The sequence below is a fragment of the Periplaneta americana genome, chromosome 12 (assembly GCF_040183065.1).
Source record: "Periplaneta americana isolate PAMFEO1 chromosome 12, P.americana_PAMFEO1_priV1, whole genome shotgun sequence".
NCBI classification, from domain to species: domain Eukaryota; kingdom Metazoa; phylum Arthropoda; class Insecta; order Blattodea; family Blattidae; genus Periplaneta; species Periplaneta americana.
The window spans coordinates 36,363,416-36,381,023 of record NC_091128.1 but is presented as its reverse complement, the minus strand read 5'-3'; the positions used below and the strand labels follow the sequence as shown (position 1 = coordinate 36,381,023).

The window sequence follows — 17,608 nt, the reverse complement described above, 5'->3', positions numbered from 1 at the left end:
TTAAAGATATTTTAAACAGAAAACAAAACACCTTAGCAATTTTAATTTATTTTCAAGGATCATATGGCTCTGTAAATATAAATCACTTAAGAAATTGCAAACTTAGGGTGTCCATGATAAAGTGTTACACTGGGTCAGTGACTTGATTATTTGATTCATTGTCACAAATATGTAAATAGAGACAGATTCATCTGGGCTTCCCACATTGTTGTTTTCAGGAATACATTTTCCAATATTAATGTCGATGGTCTAACTAAAGAAATAGATCTTATGATAATCTCATCATTTGCAGATAATATGGTTGTCTAGAACAAAAAATCACAGTCCACAAATATTAATAAACTGAGCCAAAATCCCAACAGACTTTTTGACTCTACTTGGAGAACTCAAACTTGCTCAATCAAGGGAAACTTTACTAATAAAACACAATCCCAAGTTATTTCAAAATGAATAGTATATAAGTTAACTTTAACAGATGATGTTAAGAAATGTGATACTTCTCCAGACATTTTAAAAATCATTAGAAACGATAAATGATCTGGTCAGTGAGTGACTACATACAGTATTTTTTTATAGATGGATCCTGTTTACCAAGCCATAGATGTAGTGGTGTTGTAGTACAATACCAGTATATTCCCTTTTACAGGGAATTATATTCAAACACTTGTTTGCCCCATTTTAACCGTGACAACGCTTTTTAGTTTTTTAAACTTTCTGGTTATTGTATTGTGTTTGTGTTTAGTGAAAGATTTTAGATAAGGGCGCAAATAGCCATAGTAGCTGAGGCGCCCTTTTTAAACGCCACTAACTAACTAACTAACTAACTTCAAACACTGACTAATTTTGATAGTGAAAATTTAGATACACTTTTAAGCTTACAAAATCTCCAGTATCAACTTCATAAATCTGAGAAGGCTGTCATACTATCAGATTCAAAATCAGATATTCTTGCTGCAGTATTGGACGTAACAGCATGAAATCTCAATATTTTACAGTGTTTTAATATTTTAAGCAAAATGGTCGAATTACATCGACGACTGGTACTTCCGTGGATCCATGAACTTTATGGAGTGGGAGGTAATGAGGTAGTTGAAAGGTAGCAAAATTACTGTAAGGTTATCTATACCTGCATCTTACCACACTGTTAAAAGAATAACAAGATCAGAACATGACAATATGGTAACAAAAATCGGAATGATTCTAAAGCAAATGAAAAAATTGCAATAGGCCATCCAGCATCCGCTCCACGATGGAGGAAAATCCTCAGAAGAAACCAACTAATCAGACCAAATGGGGGATCCAAACTACCCTCGAGTGCAGCTCTGAATTTGCAGGCCAACGAGTCTACCGACTAAGCTACATTGGTGGCTCCACTAAAAATATGAAGTACATGGCACTCAGATTATTAAATTGACAAACCTAAACAATTATTCATCAGTTAAGCTATAAAATATAATACATAGCAAGCAAGTTAATTCAATTTAAAAGTATAAACAATTCAATCAGTTGAAATATACAGAAATTGATAATAAATATCATGCAAATTACTTCACATTACAAGCATAAACAATTCATCACTTGTGGTATACAGCCTACTATTTAATTTATAGCACATACAATTCATCAGTTAAGCTATAGGCCTACAGTCTACTATTGAATTTACAGCATATATAATTCATCAATTAAGCGAAACAAAAATATAGTACAATACATAGTAAAAATAATACACCTAATTTAATAACTGAACTTCTATGAAAATCTACAGTGGCAGTACTCATATTATTACAGGCCATGATTGTCTCAAATATTTACAAAGAACTGATATTTCAGAATCTCCCCATGCCATTTCTGAAATCTCAATGAAGATATGGATCATTGTCTTGACTGTTTAACTTTATACAGCTTTCAATCATCTGGTTAAATATTGGAGTGCAAGATAACAAATGACATCAACTGCTGAACACTTGGTATCAATCAACCAACAACTTCATTAGATTAAAGGGGGAAAAAAAACTGAAAGAATTAATTGTATATAGACACAACACATAAGACAAGGCCGCTTCAGAACAGTAATTGGCAAGGCTCTGTTGTTTTAGGATTCTTATGTAGATTCAATTTCACCTGAAAGAAAAAAGTAGCATCTATAAGTATGCCTAATTATGAGAAATAAGAGAAACGGTTGCAATAGTAGTAGTAGTTGCAATAGTAGTAGTAGTAGTAGTAGTAGTAGTAGTAGTAGTAGTAGTAGTAGTAGTAATGATAATAATAATAATAATAATAATAATAATAATAACTGCAAAGTATGGAAATTAATATTGAAATATAATATCAAAAGGTGATTTCACACCATCAACTCTTATCATTTAGTACAACAAATCTATTATATTCAGTTGCAATCACCAGTAGCTGTTCTTTCCTCCATTTTGTTGTTGGCTGATTTTTCACAAGTCTGCTATGATATGCAGCACTATCCATGACAATAACGCATTGCCCTAATGTTCTCAGGTCAACAACTGTGTTTGCACCCACTTCTCAACTACAGGGCACTATGGTAGTCCTGACTTTTCTTTCAATTGCATGAAAAAATTAAATCAGCACCTGCAATAAAAATTATACCTGGGCATATAATTACGTCACATGAATTCACAGCATTTAAATAAAGAAAATAAAACATAACATAACATAACATGACATGAGATCCTCTTTGGTGAAAGGCTTTCCCACGTTTTTATTTAGTCACCAATTTTTATATTTTTGTACCCTGATTTAAAAAATTACTCTTGCCAAATTTATGTAAAATATAAATCAATATAACTTACCGAGTATAAATCCACCTTTCGTTCCGGCATCTAATCTTCCACCCTCATTTGTTGGTCTATGAATAACACCATTCATGTCACTGGAAACTTCACCTCGTTTATTTCATGAATAAGTGGGTGATCCTACTTAAAAAAACAGAGAGAGAAAAGCAATTCACATTGACACTCTAAGAGACACAAAAATTTTAAAGACAGAAAAACCGTTCAAGAATTTTATAACTAACCTCTAGTTATAATATGAAACTATTAATTGCAAAACATGTTGTTCCCACCTGAATTCATTACTAGTAGCCTATATTAATTGCAATTTCATATTCCACATAAGTGTTAACCTATTTGTTAGTAACAAATTCAATCACTCAATGTCTCACAATACATTGAAATTTACCATTCATAAAAATCCAAGTCTCATCCAAGAATACTACCGGTTTAGGGTTCTCACGCTCCACATTTCTTATATATTCTCTTAAAAACGAATAACATCACTTTCTCGTACATGTGTATAAGGATCCCCTTTGCTCCATAGAAATTTCATCTCTTTCAAAATTTTTTTCACCGATGATAAGGATACTCTAAATAAATATGTTTCATAATCATCATTCATATGTTCCAGAACTTTTGCTGCTGTTAGTACTTCCCCTGTAACAGTAAATGAAAAGTATGCCATATTTTTATACATATGACTAATATCAGAATTACATTGCATAAATCAACACAATAATTCCTGTAACTTCCCTACCTTTATGTAACTTGTCATAAATAAATCTCGCAATTGCATCTTTCGTAAAATCATCAGCATCAGTCACTGGATGTTTACGTAGTCTATGTTTTCCTGGTGTCACAAGTGGGGTCCCCTTCTGTGAATTTATCACATTCGTGGCTGTAGTAAAGCCAAGCTGTAATAACAAACAATAACATAACACTTCTAAAAATTGTTATATCATAAAATTCATGCATGATACCAACATTTGCAGCTATATGAATAGAAAATGATCAACATGTTAGGTTGGGTCTACGATAGGTTTAAGTAGGCTAATATTTAGGTAATTCTCCAGAAAAGCTACATCAAAGAAGGCATAATTTTATTTTGTTTAATTGATTTCTGTGATATTTACATAGTGATGAACACGTGGTTTTAGTGCACAGCCACAAATACATTCAGCACAAAAATCCTTTGACACTTACCTGTATATTCTAATGCATTGTTGTAGTCCCTCCCTCAAACTTGTTACTAATTACCAATATAACATGCGAGAGGTCCATGACGAAGAGAAATGGTTAGTTTCCCAGTAGTGCGTCCTCGTCCTCTCGAGTGTTATATCTTAACAAGTACTTTGGGTGGGGTAGCTTTTCTGAAGAAACACCATATTTAATATTACTTAGACCAGTCATGAATAAATTATTCAGCCAGAGTCAACGTTCCTATGCTTTATAGAGTATGTTATATAGTCATTATATAAAACTGAATTATTTTTAAGCACCATAACAGGCCAACATTCATGTAATATTTGCTGCAATATCAAGTTAATAATTACAATATGACTTGTATTTTCTTCGGCCGATGTGGCATGTAAATTGTGATCTGAACGGTTAATTTAATACTAAAAGAGAAAACTGGAAATTTACTTTCGTGCTGTTTGATTATTTGTTCGTCTAATTTGTAAATGTATTTAAGCTATCACCTACTGCAGTATTACAGTATCTTAAATGTATTTAGTTTGGCAATATGAAAATCACTGACTTGATTAAACATCTAGGCCTAACTTAAAAATTTGTTTTGTTTGACCACAATCATGAAATTATTAGTGCAAACTCCTAAAACTGAATACCACTTTGAAATGTATGCTTAAGAATACTTACTCCTAATAATTTTCCTATTCTGGTTGTAATTGCTGTCTCCGTTAGCATAATTCCTTCTTCATTATCTTCTTTCTTCAACTCATTATACACGTGAACTACAGATTTCTGAAGCGTACTCTGAATGCCACACATTTTCTTCCTTGGAGGAGTCACTGCAACACTATTTCATTTTTTTGACATAGTAATAAAAATCTAAACACGAAAGAAATTCATTAAAATTTGAAATAATATTTCTATCCATTACCCACGTGCATTATCACGCCCAAGTATATTATATTTATTCGTACTTATCTGACTATTCTTGAATTATAACTACAACGCAACACATAAAATAACTATTATGTATTAATATTAATACTAATATTAATTAATTATTAATAAGTTCGAATTTCACTATCTTCCAGTAACCGGCTGAGAAATCTAGTACAATTTTAATTTCATGGAACTCCAGTACCGGCAAATATTGTCGATATTTGCCTCAGCTGCCAACATACCAGTTACAAAATCACTACCATTTATAGTATTTGTCAGTATCGAAATTCGAAACGAAGTTGGCAAAAGAAAATTCAACCTTCAAACTAGAAAATCACCATAATCCACTAGCATTTGTAGTAATGGGGGAAAAATGGTTAGGTTTCACCCTTAGGGTATCAAGTTACCTGGTCTTCCCTATACTTGCGGTTACAAATACTCGTTTCACTTTGGAACTACATTATGACAACGCCTGTTCCACAGAATCACTGCCATCGTGATCTAATACAGGCCGTAAGGCAAACCACGTGACTCCCTTAACAGCTGATCGCGAAAGGCGGTCTTTCAACCATATGACTTAGTTGCAGTGCATGAAGAATAACATATATTTCTCTGAAATGCAGTGTAATTGCGTCAGTAAAATTTTAAACAGTGATTGTGAGACACTTGAGACACAATTTACTTGCAATTTAAGGTATAATATTATTTTTGGTGTGAAAATTATGTTGTTGCAGGCAAGGTTCGTATGTGTAATACCTGCCTTTATTTCGATTAAATATTGCGCCCTTATGTGGTTAAGTGAAATTTTGGCAGTGGCGTATACTGGTTAAAGGGTTTGGGCTACCGCTGACCCTATTATTACACAAAATATATCTAACAATTACTTTAATTTTAATTACTATGGTAAAACTAATAATACAAAATTATTACATTATGTTATATTATAAACTTTTTCTTTTGTAATTTCCTTGGGCTACCGCCGGTAGCCCCGGTAGCCCGCAAAATACGCCCCTGAATTTTGGTCTTATAAACAGTAGGCTAAATATGTGTAATAACATATAAAGTGAAACATTGACTGGCATGTAAAGTAAGTTGTGATTAGGCCTAAGTGCAGCGTTACCGATGTTACTCTTGTCTAATCCATTATTGTTAGTTTACCGTATTTGTCTTATAAAATTTAAATTATTGCGCCCTTTTTATTTGTGAATAACCTACATTATACCAGTAAATAATACGACGTTTGATAATATACACAATTTGAACTTAAAACGAGATACATATAGTATATTACGAAAAATTATACCCTATAGTTTTCATTACTGTTACAGTATCTAGAATTGTAATTAGTTGAAATAAAGCACTCATGCTTCATTACGAAATTCTTGCACATTCATTTATGCACGTTTCAACAATTTTCAGTTGCATCGCACGCATATTTTAATGTATTGAAGTTATAGGTTATGTTTATTCTATCAGTACTTTCCTTATTTCCATATTCGCAATTATGCATTATAATTAAGCATAACGCTACGTATAACTCATAAATGCAATTTGTCTACACTTCAATTGTATTTATTCGTTTCAGACGGTACTCCAGTCTGAAGTCTGATTAGTTTAATATGTTACTAGGGCTAAACTAGCGCTGAGGTAGTTCCCTTCGTATTCATACATCTTGCATATACAAATTAGTTCGGTTCGTTCAGGATTTTAATATGCCTTGCTTATAGGATCAAATGTATCTCCACAAAAAATAAATTCAACTGTTTTCAGTTCAGAAATTACCGGAACTATACCTCAGCGCTACTAAGTAATATGACGTATGTACATTTCATAGGAGGGACTGTGGTGAATTTTCTACCTATAAGTAAGGACGGTAACCGTGTTCTGAAGTTTATCCTAAAAATATATTCTTCTTTATTAAATCTCAAAACCGTTTTCGTTCTCAACTTAAGCCTAAAATGTTGACGCAGATAGGTTATGTTAACATGGTAAATTCTCTTCACATAAAAATAACACAGTTTTATTTATTATTCCTGCCACATTATGCAACACATTAATGGAACTTATGCACATATTACATTGAATAAAAATTTAATTGTATTATTTATTTGTTCCCTACTATACTGGGTTGTAATGAATTGTATTTATCTAACCTACCAGATTAACACACAACTGTACATACACTAATTTCATAGGAGGGACTGTGGTAAATTTTGTACCTACAAGTAAGGAAGGTAGATGTGCTAAATTAAAATCACAATATAAATAATTCTTCTTTATTAAATCTCAAAATAGCTTCCATTCCAAACTTAAAATGTTGATGCAACCAGGTTATGTTACCATGTAAAACTCCGTTCACATTAAAATAACACAGTTTTGTAATTATTTCTGCAACATATTATGCAATAAGAAGTGTGACGGGGTCTTATACACACATTACACTAAATAAAATTGAGCGCCGACACGCATTAAAGTAATATATTTCACTCAGCTCCGTATACTCAAATAGAAAAGCCCGACTCATCGAGTGACGTCACACAACCTGCATTACGGCCTGGTCTAGATCATGATGGCAGTGACAGAACGGAACATGTTTGGTACTATTGAAAGCAGTGACGCCAACTTTTGGAAAACAGTGGGTGGGCTCAAACATTTGACGAGACTTAAGTTAAACAAATCTCACAACACGACATTGGGTGGGCTCGGATCCCACGAGCCCATATAAGTTGTCGCTACTGTTTGAAAGCAGAATTGGGAATCCTTTCGTCGTACTGAAATAAATGTTGGAAACTAAAGTAAAAGATAAACAGTAAAGATACGAAGATCGTCTTTAAAAAAATGTACACATTATCTTGGAACTGATGTCAATTGAGTATAAGATTCTATCAAATAACATAATGCCTGTATTATAGTAACTACATTGTGAATTTTATCAAGGGAGATGAAAATATATAGGTTATGTTTTATTTCCAAATATTTTACAGTTTTAGTTTCATTACCAATTCTTGAAATTAAACTAAAGTCTGTTGAAACGTGACTGTATTATTGAAGTTCTTTTGTTTAAAAAAGTAAAACGGTAAATTTTCACATTTCATTACAATGAGATTATTATTATTCTTCATGACGGTACATTATTAATATGAATTTTAGCGCGGCCGAAATGATTATAGCTTTTATTTATGCATTTTTGGAGAAATTGAACACTATTGTGACCTTTAGCTAAGCAGAAGAGGAAGAATAGGTTAGGTTTTATTTACCACTGGGATCCATTTCGATTCCGTGACCAAGTTACAAATAATTTAAAATTACATTACATTTCCTGTTTCGAACAAATCTGATCTACGAATTCAATTTAACATTAGAAAAGATTTCATTTCCAGGAATTCACATCTCGACTCATTATGACATCGTACTGCATCACATGGCATACAGGGAAGTACGTATGTGATCATTTAGCGTCCTATATACCACTGTTATATTGCATACTAGTCGTACGTACGTAAATGTTCCTAAATACCACTGTTACATTACGTACTAGAGTACGTGGCTCTTCCAGTGAGCTCTATGCTCACTGGCCTGTTCCAAAATAACACTGTTACATTAAATACTCCTGTTATACAAAATACTTGCTGTTACAATAAATACTCGATGTTATGGAACTGCATTATGAGTTATGACATGACTATAAAATAACGTAACGGCCTGTTCCAAAATACCACTGTTACATTCTATACTAGTAGTCCTGTACCTGTTATACAAAATACTTGCTGTTACATGTTACAATATACTCGATGTTATGGGACACGGCCGACTTGATGGTACTACAGCCACTGTAGATGGTCCCTTCGCGAAGCGTAGCTAGCATCAAGTCGGCCGTGTATGGAACTACTTTATGACAACCGTTGCTGCAGTGTTATCAATTTAGCGACTTTGTCACTAGATCTGGCTACTTTTAACAATTTTCAGGGACAAAATCAATACCAACTTTTAATCCTGAACTGGCGTCGTGCATAAATATAACGTAACTGGTTTCGTGGTGTCAGTACTGTCAGTATGACTTTTGGACTTTCTCATGGCCCTCGACTTATAATTTTGCCTTTTTTACCCAAATGTTTGCATAAATTACTTTGACTAAAGGGTTTTAACATAAATAAATTGTGTCACACGCTTCACAGATTGACAAAACTGAATTTAGGGACTTGACTCTGGAGGAGTTTCCTTCATTCCTGGTGTGTTTTATTTTGGTGTAGTTTCCAAATTAAAGTGTGTGTGTGTGTGTGTGTGTGTGTGTGTGTGTGTGTGTGTGTGTGTGTGTGTGTGTGTGTGTGTGTGTGTGTGTGTGTGTGTGTGTGTGTGTGTGTGTGTGTGTGTGTGTGTGTGTGTGTGTGTGTGTGTGTGTGTGTGTGTGTGTGTGTGTGTGTGTGTGTGTGTGTGTGTGTGTGTGTGTGTGTGTGTGTGTGTGTGTGTGTGTGTGTGTGTGTGTGTGTGTGTGTGTGTGTGTGTGTGTGTGTGTGTGTGTGTGTGTGTGTGTGTGTGTGTGTGTGTGTGTGTGTGTGTGTGTGTGTGTGTGTGTGTGTGTGTGTGTGTGTGTGTGTGTGTGTGTGTGTGTGTGTGTGTGTGTGTGTGTGTGTGTGTGTGTGTGTGTGTGTGTGTGTGTGTGTGTGTGTGTGTGTGTGTGTGTGTGTGTGTGTGTGTGTGTGTGTGTGTGTGTGTGTGTGTGTGTGTGTGTGTGTGTGTGTGTGTGTGTGTGTGTGTGTGTGTGTGTGTGTGTGTGTGTGTGTGTGTGTGTGTGTGTGTGTGTGTGTGTGTGTGTGTGTGTGTGTGTGTGTGTGTGTGTGTGTGTGTGTGTGTGTGTGTGTGTGTGTGTGTGTGTGTGTGTGTGTGTGTGTGTGTGTGTGTGTGTGTGTGTGTGTGTGTGTGTGTGTGTGTGTGTGTGTGTGTGTGTGTGTGTGTGTGTGTGTGTGTGTGTGTGTGTGTGTGTGTGTGTGTGTGTGTGTGTGTGTGTGTGTGTGTGTGTGTGTGTGTGTGTGTGTGTGTGTGTGTGTGTGTGTGTGTGTGTGTGTGTGTGTGTGTGTGTGTGTGTGTGTGTGTGTGTGTGTGTGTGTGTGTGTGTGTGTGTGTGTGTGTGTGTGTGTGTGTGTGTGTGTGTGTGTGTGTGTGTGTGTGTGTGTGTGTGTGTGTGTGTGTGTGTGTGTGTGTGTGTGTGTGTGTGTGTGTGTGTGTGTGTGTGTGTGTGTGTGTGTGTGTGTGTGTGTGTGTGTGTGTGTGTGTGTGTGTGTGTGTGTGTGTGTGTGTGTGTGTGTGTGTGTGTGTGTGTGTGTGTGTGTGTGTGTGTGTGTGTGTGTGTGTGTGTGTGTGTGTGTGTGTGTGTGTGTGTGTGTGTGTGTGTGTGTGTGTGTGTGTGTGTGTGTGTGTGTGTGTGTGTGTGTGTGTGTGTGTGTGTGTGTGTGTGTGTGTGTGTGTGTGTGTGTGTGTGTGTGTGTGTGTGTGTGTGTGTGTGTGTGTGTGTGTGTGTGTGTGTGTGTGTGTGTGTGTGTGTGTGTGTGTGTGTGTGTGTGTGTGTGTGTGTGTGTGTGTGTGTGTGTGTGTGTGTGTGTGTGTGTGTGTGTGTGTGTGTGTGTGTGTGTGTGTGTGTGTGTGTGTGTGTGTGTGTGTGTGTGTGTGTGTGTGTGTGTGTGTGTGTGTGTGTGTGTGTGTGTGTGTGTGTGTGTGTGTGTGTGTGTGTGTGTGTGTGTGTGTGTGTGTGTGTGTGTGTGTGTGTGTGTGTGTGTGTGTGTGTGTGTGTGTGTGTGTGTGTGTGTGTGTGTGTGTGTGTGTGTGTGTGTGTGTGTGTAAATTAATTTCTGATCCTACAGAATTTATCTGTTATGGTAACAACATGGAGTCAGGCCACAAAGGGAAAACACTGGAGGAGAGGGATTCGATCCAGTGCTGTGGAGCGAACTTCGGCGTAGGCTATATAATATATGGTGGTACTGTTATTTTGGAACTGTTATTTGGAACCTAGTACTTTCGTGGAACTGGAACAGTTGGAACTGTTACGAGAAAATAACAACTTTTCCCATCTCTACCCAATACAGCTATGACGTTTTCTTCTATAGTGGTAATCGGGCTTCCTGGAGGTCCACCTCCTGTTCCTTTGCTGATGTTTTTTTTCTTGTCCAAGCTGCATTTCGCTTGCAGCTTTAATCGACGCGGCAGGCCTGTGAATATACCGGACGTAATTTAGCACACACCTGTTCACTTAACAGTCAGTTTTTCACGTTTAACGTTTATTTCTCACGTTTCAATATGTCGCAGTGAACGGCCTAACTGTTATTCTTGTAAATAAAATAGCAAAATTACTTTTAACTTACCCATTAATGTATTTGTATCACGTGGCGAGTTCTGAGGAAAACTGCTGTTAAAAACATTTGTTATTTTCCGCCACGCCGCCTTCTTGTTCTCCAAAGCTTCACTGTTGTATGACTTATTTTCTACAACATCGTAACTTATTATATCCGATAACGCGGTCTTTTCTTCCTTTGAAAGGTTTGAAACACGTTTCGACATTATGTCTGTTGTGAAACAGCTGATTTCCATTTGGCGCCAGTCTTGCCAACACATAAATTGTATCCCTGTCAGTTTAACACCTGGAAATCCGTCAGAATTCATCAAAATTGAAAATAAATAAATAAATAAATAAATAATAATAAATAAACCCCTATATATATCTAAACTTATACAAATAAAAAGGAAATTTTAACACAACTTACTTACAAATCTTGGTTAAAATATTAATTCGTCAAACTCTGACTTCATTACGAGAAAATCAGAAATATGGGATTCTATAAAATGGTAGGACCACAGTCTACTGTATACAGTCACGAAGCTTGGGATTATTTGTTTGCCAACCAGTTGCATTTCTCGCGATAGTTGCTAGCCGCTTGGAGCGCTGTGAGTACTAGGACCTAATATAGGCCATGGATGAATATTTAATAGGATGCGAAACTTACTGAGTTTCCCATAACACATACTAGAGGCGCTGTTGTAGATATTGACCTTGCTGCAACCTGCTGGTGGGAGGGGCATTATTTCATCTAGCAGCGCACCAAGTAACGGAAAGAGTAATATTACTCTATGCATTTGGAGCAGCGCACCTGGTCACGAAAATGTTACACTGTGCAGAAAGTATTCCCTCCCTCCCTCCCGCGCGGCATCTTCTACTGAAAATTCTTACCGGAGCCAACAGAAAGATAAAAGAGACTATCTATTTTACACTACCCTATTAAAATATAACCAGACAGAGACAAAAATTAAAGCAAAAGGTTAGATAATTGGGATTATATTCTTTGGGTATTTATTGTACAGCGCAATGGAAAAGTCTGCAAAAACTACTTAGATAGTTCACTTTATTGCATGACTATTACTTTACAATACATTCAACAACACTATTTTTACAACGTCTATAAACATCACTGTTTAACATACACTGCTTATACATACACGTATCACTTTATATTCTCTTATTAGCAAATTTCTGTCTCACTGCCGTCGTGATCTAATACAGGCCGTAAGGCAGACCACGTGACTCGCTTAACAGCTGATCGCGAAGGGCGGTCTTTCAACCATATCAATTAGTTGCAGTACATGAAAAATAACATATATCTCTCTGAAATGCAGTGTAATCGCGTCAGTAAAATTTTAAACAGTGACTGTGAGACACTTGAGACACAATTCACTTGCAACGTAAGGTATAATATTATTTTTGGTGTGAAAATTACTTTGTTGCAGGCAAAGTTCCTATGTGTAATACCTGCCTTTATTTCGATTAAATATTGCGCCCTTATGTGGTTAAGTGAATTTTTGGTGTTATAAACAGTAAATATTTGTAATAATATACACGTGAAAGTGAAACATTGACTGGGATGTAAAATAAATTATGATTAGGCCTAAGTGCAGCGTTACTGATGTTACTCTTGTCTAATCCATTTTTGTTAGTTTACCGTTTTTGTTTTATTACATTTAAATTATTGCGCCCTTCTTATGTGTGAATAATCTACATTATAAATAATACGTTTGATAATATACACAATTTGAACTAAAAGCGAGATACATATAGTATATTATGAAAAATTATACCTTATAGTTTTCATTACTTTTACAGTATCTAGTATTGTAATTAATTGAAATAAAGCACGCTCGCTTCATTACGAAATTCTTGCACATTCATTTAAGCACGTTTCAACAATTTTCAGTTGCATCGCACGCATATTTTGATGTGTTGACATTATAGGTTATGTTTACTCTATCAGTACTTGCCTTATTTCTATATTCGCAATTATGCACAATAATTAAGTATAACGCTACGTATAGCTTGTAAATGCAATTTGTTTACACTTCAATTGTATTTATTCGTTTCATACGGTACTCCAGTCTGATTAGTTTAATATGTTACCAGGACTAAACTAGCCCTTCGTATTCATACACCTTGCATATACTAGTACAGGCTTTTATTATGCCTTGCTTAGAGGATGAAATGCATCTCCACAAAGAATAAATTCAACTGTTATCAGTTCAGAAGTTACCGGAATTATACCTCAGCGCTCGTTTAACCCTAGTTAAGTACATTTCATAGGAGGGACTGTGGTGAATTTTCTACCTATAAGTAAGGAAGATAACCGTGTTCTGAAGTTTATCCTAAATATATTCTTCTTTATTAAATCTCAAAATAGCTTTCGTTCTCAACTGAAAATGTTGGCGCAAATAGGTTATGTTAACATGGTGAATTCTCTTCACATAAAAATAACAGTTTTATAATTATTTCTGCCACATTATGCAACAAATAAATGGAACTAGCCGGAACTTATGCACACATTGCATTGAATAACAATTTAATTGTATTATTTATTTGTTCCCTACTATACTGGGTCGTATTTAATTCTATTTATCTAACCTACCAGATGAAGTAACACACAACCGTACATACCTACACTTATTTCATAGGAGGGACTGTGGTAAATTTTCTACCTGCAAGTAAGGAAGATAGATGTGCTAAATTAAAATCACAATATAAATAATTCTTCTTTATTAAATCTCAAAATAGCTTCCATTCCAAACTTAAAATGTTGATGCAAACAGGTTATGTTAACATTTAAAACTCCGTTCACATTAAAATAACACAGTTTTGTAATTATTTCTGCAACATATTATACAGTAAGAAGTGAACGTATCTTATACACACATTACACTAAATAAAATTGAGCACCGACACGCATTAAAGTAATATATTTCACTCAGCTCCGTATACTCAAATAGAAAAGCCCGACCCATCGAGTGACGTCACACATCCTGCATTACGGCCTGGTTTAGATCACGATGCAGTGTCTGTCTGCCATCTCGCTCCTCGAGCAATATCTCGAACCACTGCCATCGTGATCTAAACCAGGCCGTAATGCAGGATGTGTGACGTCACTCGATGGGTCGGGCTTTTCTATTTGAGTGTACGGAGCTGAGTGAAATATATTACTTTAATGCGTGTCAGTGCTCAATTTTATTTAGTGTAATGTGTGTATAAGATACGTTCACTTCTTATTGCATAATATGTTGCAGAAATAATTACAAAACTGTGTTATTTTAATGTGAACGAAGTTTTAAATGTTAACATAACCTGTTTGCATCAACATTTTAAGTTTGGAATGGAAGCTATTTTGAGATTTAATAAAGAAGAATTATTTATATTGTGATTTTAGTTTAGCACATCTATCTTCCTTACTTGAAGGTAGAAAATTTACCACAGTCCCTCCTATGAAATTAGTGTAGGTACGTACTGTTGTGTGTTACTTCATCTGGTAGGTTAGATAAATAGAATTCAATACGACCCAGTATAGTGGGGAACAAATAAATAATACAATTAAACTGTTATTCAATGTAATGTGTGCATAAGTTCCGGCTAGTTCCATTTATTTGTTGCATAATGTGTCAGGAATAATTATAAAACTGTGTTATTTTTATGTGAAGAGAATTCACCATGTTAACATAACCTATTTGCGCCAACATTTCAAGTTGAGAACAAAAGCTATTGTGAGATTTAATAAAGAAAAATATATTTAGGATAATTTTCAGAACACGGTTATCTTCCTTACTTATAGGTAAAAAATTCACTACAGTCCCTCCTATGAAATGTACATTCGGTTATATTACTTAACTAGGGTTAGACGAGCGCTGAGGTATAATTCCGGTAACTTCTGAACTGAAAACAGTTGAATTTATTTTTTGTGGAGATGCATTTCATCCTCTATGCAAGGCATAATAAAAGCCTGAACTAACCGAACTAATTAGTATATGCAAGGTGTATGAATACGAAGGGAACTACCTCAGCGCTAGTTTAGCCCTGGTAACATATTAAACTAATCAGACTGGAGTACCGTATGAAACGAATAAATACAATTGAAGTGTAGGCAAATTGCATTTACAAGTTATACGTAGCGTTATGCTAAATTATGATGCATAATTGCGAATATAGAAATAAGGCAAGTACTGATAGAGTAAATATAACCTATAATGTCAGTAAACATAACCTATAAAGTCAACACATCAAAATATGCGTGTGATGCAACTGAAAATTGTTGAAACGTGCTTAAATGAATGTGCAAGAATTTCGTAATGAAGCGAGCGTGCTTTATTTCAATTAATTACAATACTAGACACTGTAACAGTAATGAAAACTATAAGGTATAATTTTTCATAATATACTATATGTATCTCGCTTTTAGTTCAAATTGTGTATATTATCAAACGTATTATTTATAATGTAGATTATTCACACATAAGAACGGCGCAATAATTTAAATTTAATAAAACAAATACGGTAAACTAAGAAAAATGGATTAGACAAGAGTAACATCAGTAACGCTGCACTTAGGCCTAATCATAATTTAGTTTACATCCCAGTCAATGTTTCACTTTCACGTGTATATTATTACACATGTTTACTGTTTATAACACCAAAAATTCATTTAACCACATAAGGGCGCAATATTTAATCGAAATAAAGGCAGGTATTACACATACGAACTTTGCCTGCAACAACATAATTTTCACACCAAAAATAATATTATACCTTACGTTGCAAGTGAATTGTGTCTCAAGTGTCTCACAATCACTGTTTAAAATTTTACTGACGCGATAACATTGCATTTCAGAGAAATATATGTTATTTTTCGTGTACTGCAACTAATTGATATGGTTGAAAGACCGCCCTTCGCGATCAGCTGTTAAGCGAGTCACGTGGTCTGCCTTACGGCCTGTATTAGATCACGACGGCAGTGCTCGAACGGATAAATAGAGAACTCTGGGTAATGTAAGTTGCAACGGTAATGCATCCAACACGTAGTTCTAATTTTTACCACCTACGACGTTGGGCACTGATCATCTTATTTCAGACCCCCGCCACCAAATGGTGCTGACCACAGTTTCGCATCCTATTATATATGTATCCATGTAGGCAAGGGTCCAAGAGAGAGCTGGAACTTAATTAAACAGGCATATAAAGTGCCACCAATTAAAAAAAAATCCATGTACAGGCCGCAAGGCAGGCCATGTGACTCGCTTAACCCGATCACGAAGGGCGGCGTTTCAACCATATAAATTAATTGGATTGCATAAAGAGTAACATATATTTCTCTAAAATGAAGCGTAATTGCATTAATAAAATTTAAAACAACGATTAGGCGACACTTTAGACATTATTCCTTGCGAGTTAAGGTGTAATATTATTTTTGGTGTGAAAATGACGTTGTTCGTGTGTGTAATACCTGCCTTTATTTCGATTAAATATTGCGAAATTTTTGTACATTCATTTAAGCACGATTCAATAATTTTCAGTTGCACCGCACGAATATTTAGATATGTTGAAATTATAGGTTATGTTTACTGTACCAGATGCCCATTTCTGTCTAATTTTAGTGGTCTCCATTGCCCTGTCACTACATATGTATGTCATGTCATATGGATGTTATAGGTTATGTTTACTATATTTAACTTATATTTCTATATTCGCAATTATACATTATAATTAAACATAATGTGAATTTTATTAGTAACAACTATGTAATTTATTCGTCACAACAATAATTCCTTTCTACAATTCACCTTAAACGCTCTCGTCAACAATTGGATCTTCACTCACACAGTATTCGTTATAGCACTCCACCGACGACAATGACAATTGACTTGGACTATTACGCACAACAATGAACTGTTAATCTTAACTAATATTTACAAAGCACTATTTACAAATCAGAACTACCAGTTCTCAGTTCACAGTTCTTCTATCTCAGTCACTCGAGTTCACGGTATCTCGAACCACAGACCTTCAGAGACAGTTCACTGTACTCGAACTCGGGTCCCTCCAACTGCGGTCCACTGCACTCGAACTCAGGTCCCTCCAACTGCGGTCCACTGCACTCGAACTCAGGCCTTCGGATGCTGACGCAGATGCGGACGCACACTCGAGTCGAACTCCGGCTGGCTTGCTTGCTCTGGCTTTCTCACTGACTGAATAACTGAAAACTCTACAACAACTGTCTAGTTCGCTGGCGCCTGCTCTTTTATAGCAAAATCATAGTTGCGAGAACCTTCTACAGGTGTGTAGAGAATTATCTCAATATCTCTACATCGACATTTCTGGAAGGGCC

At 35.4% G+C, this 17,608-nt stretch overlaps 1 long non-coding RNA gene across 2 annotated transcripts; it reads right to left on the bottom strand.

Annotated features, from left to right (window-relative positions):
• Positions 1–604: 604 nt before the first annotated feature.
• Positions 605–5,297, bottom strand: LOC138710273 (uncharacterized). Of its 2 annotated transcripts, none has more exons than XR_011335198.1 (6): positions 4,680–5,297; positions 3,559–3,715; positions 3,208–3,458; positions 2,820–2,942; positions 2,401–2,598; positions 605–2,121 (listed from the first exon to the last, which is right to left on the bottom strand). It is a non-coding gene; the product is annotated as an uncharacterized lncRNA (long non-coding RNA). The 2 variants fall into 2 exon arrangements; XR_011335197.1 differs by having other exon boundaries at positions 2,820–2,945; positions 4,680–5,295.
• Between the last annotated feature and the right edge of the window lie 12,311 nt (positions 5,298–17,608).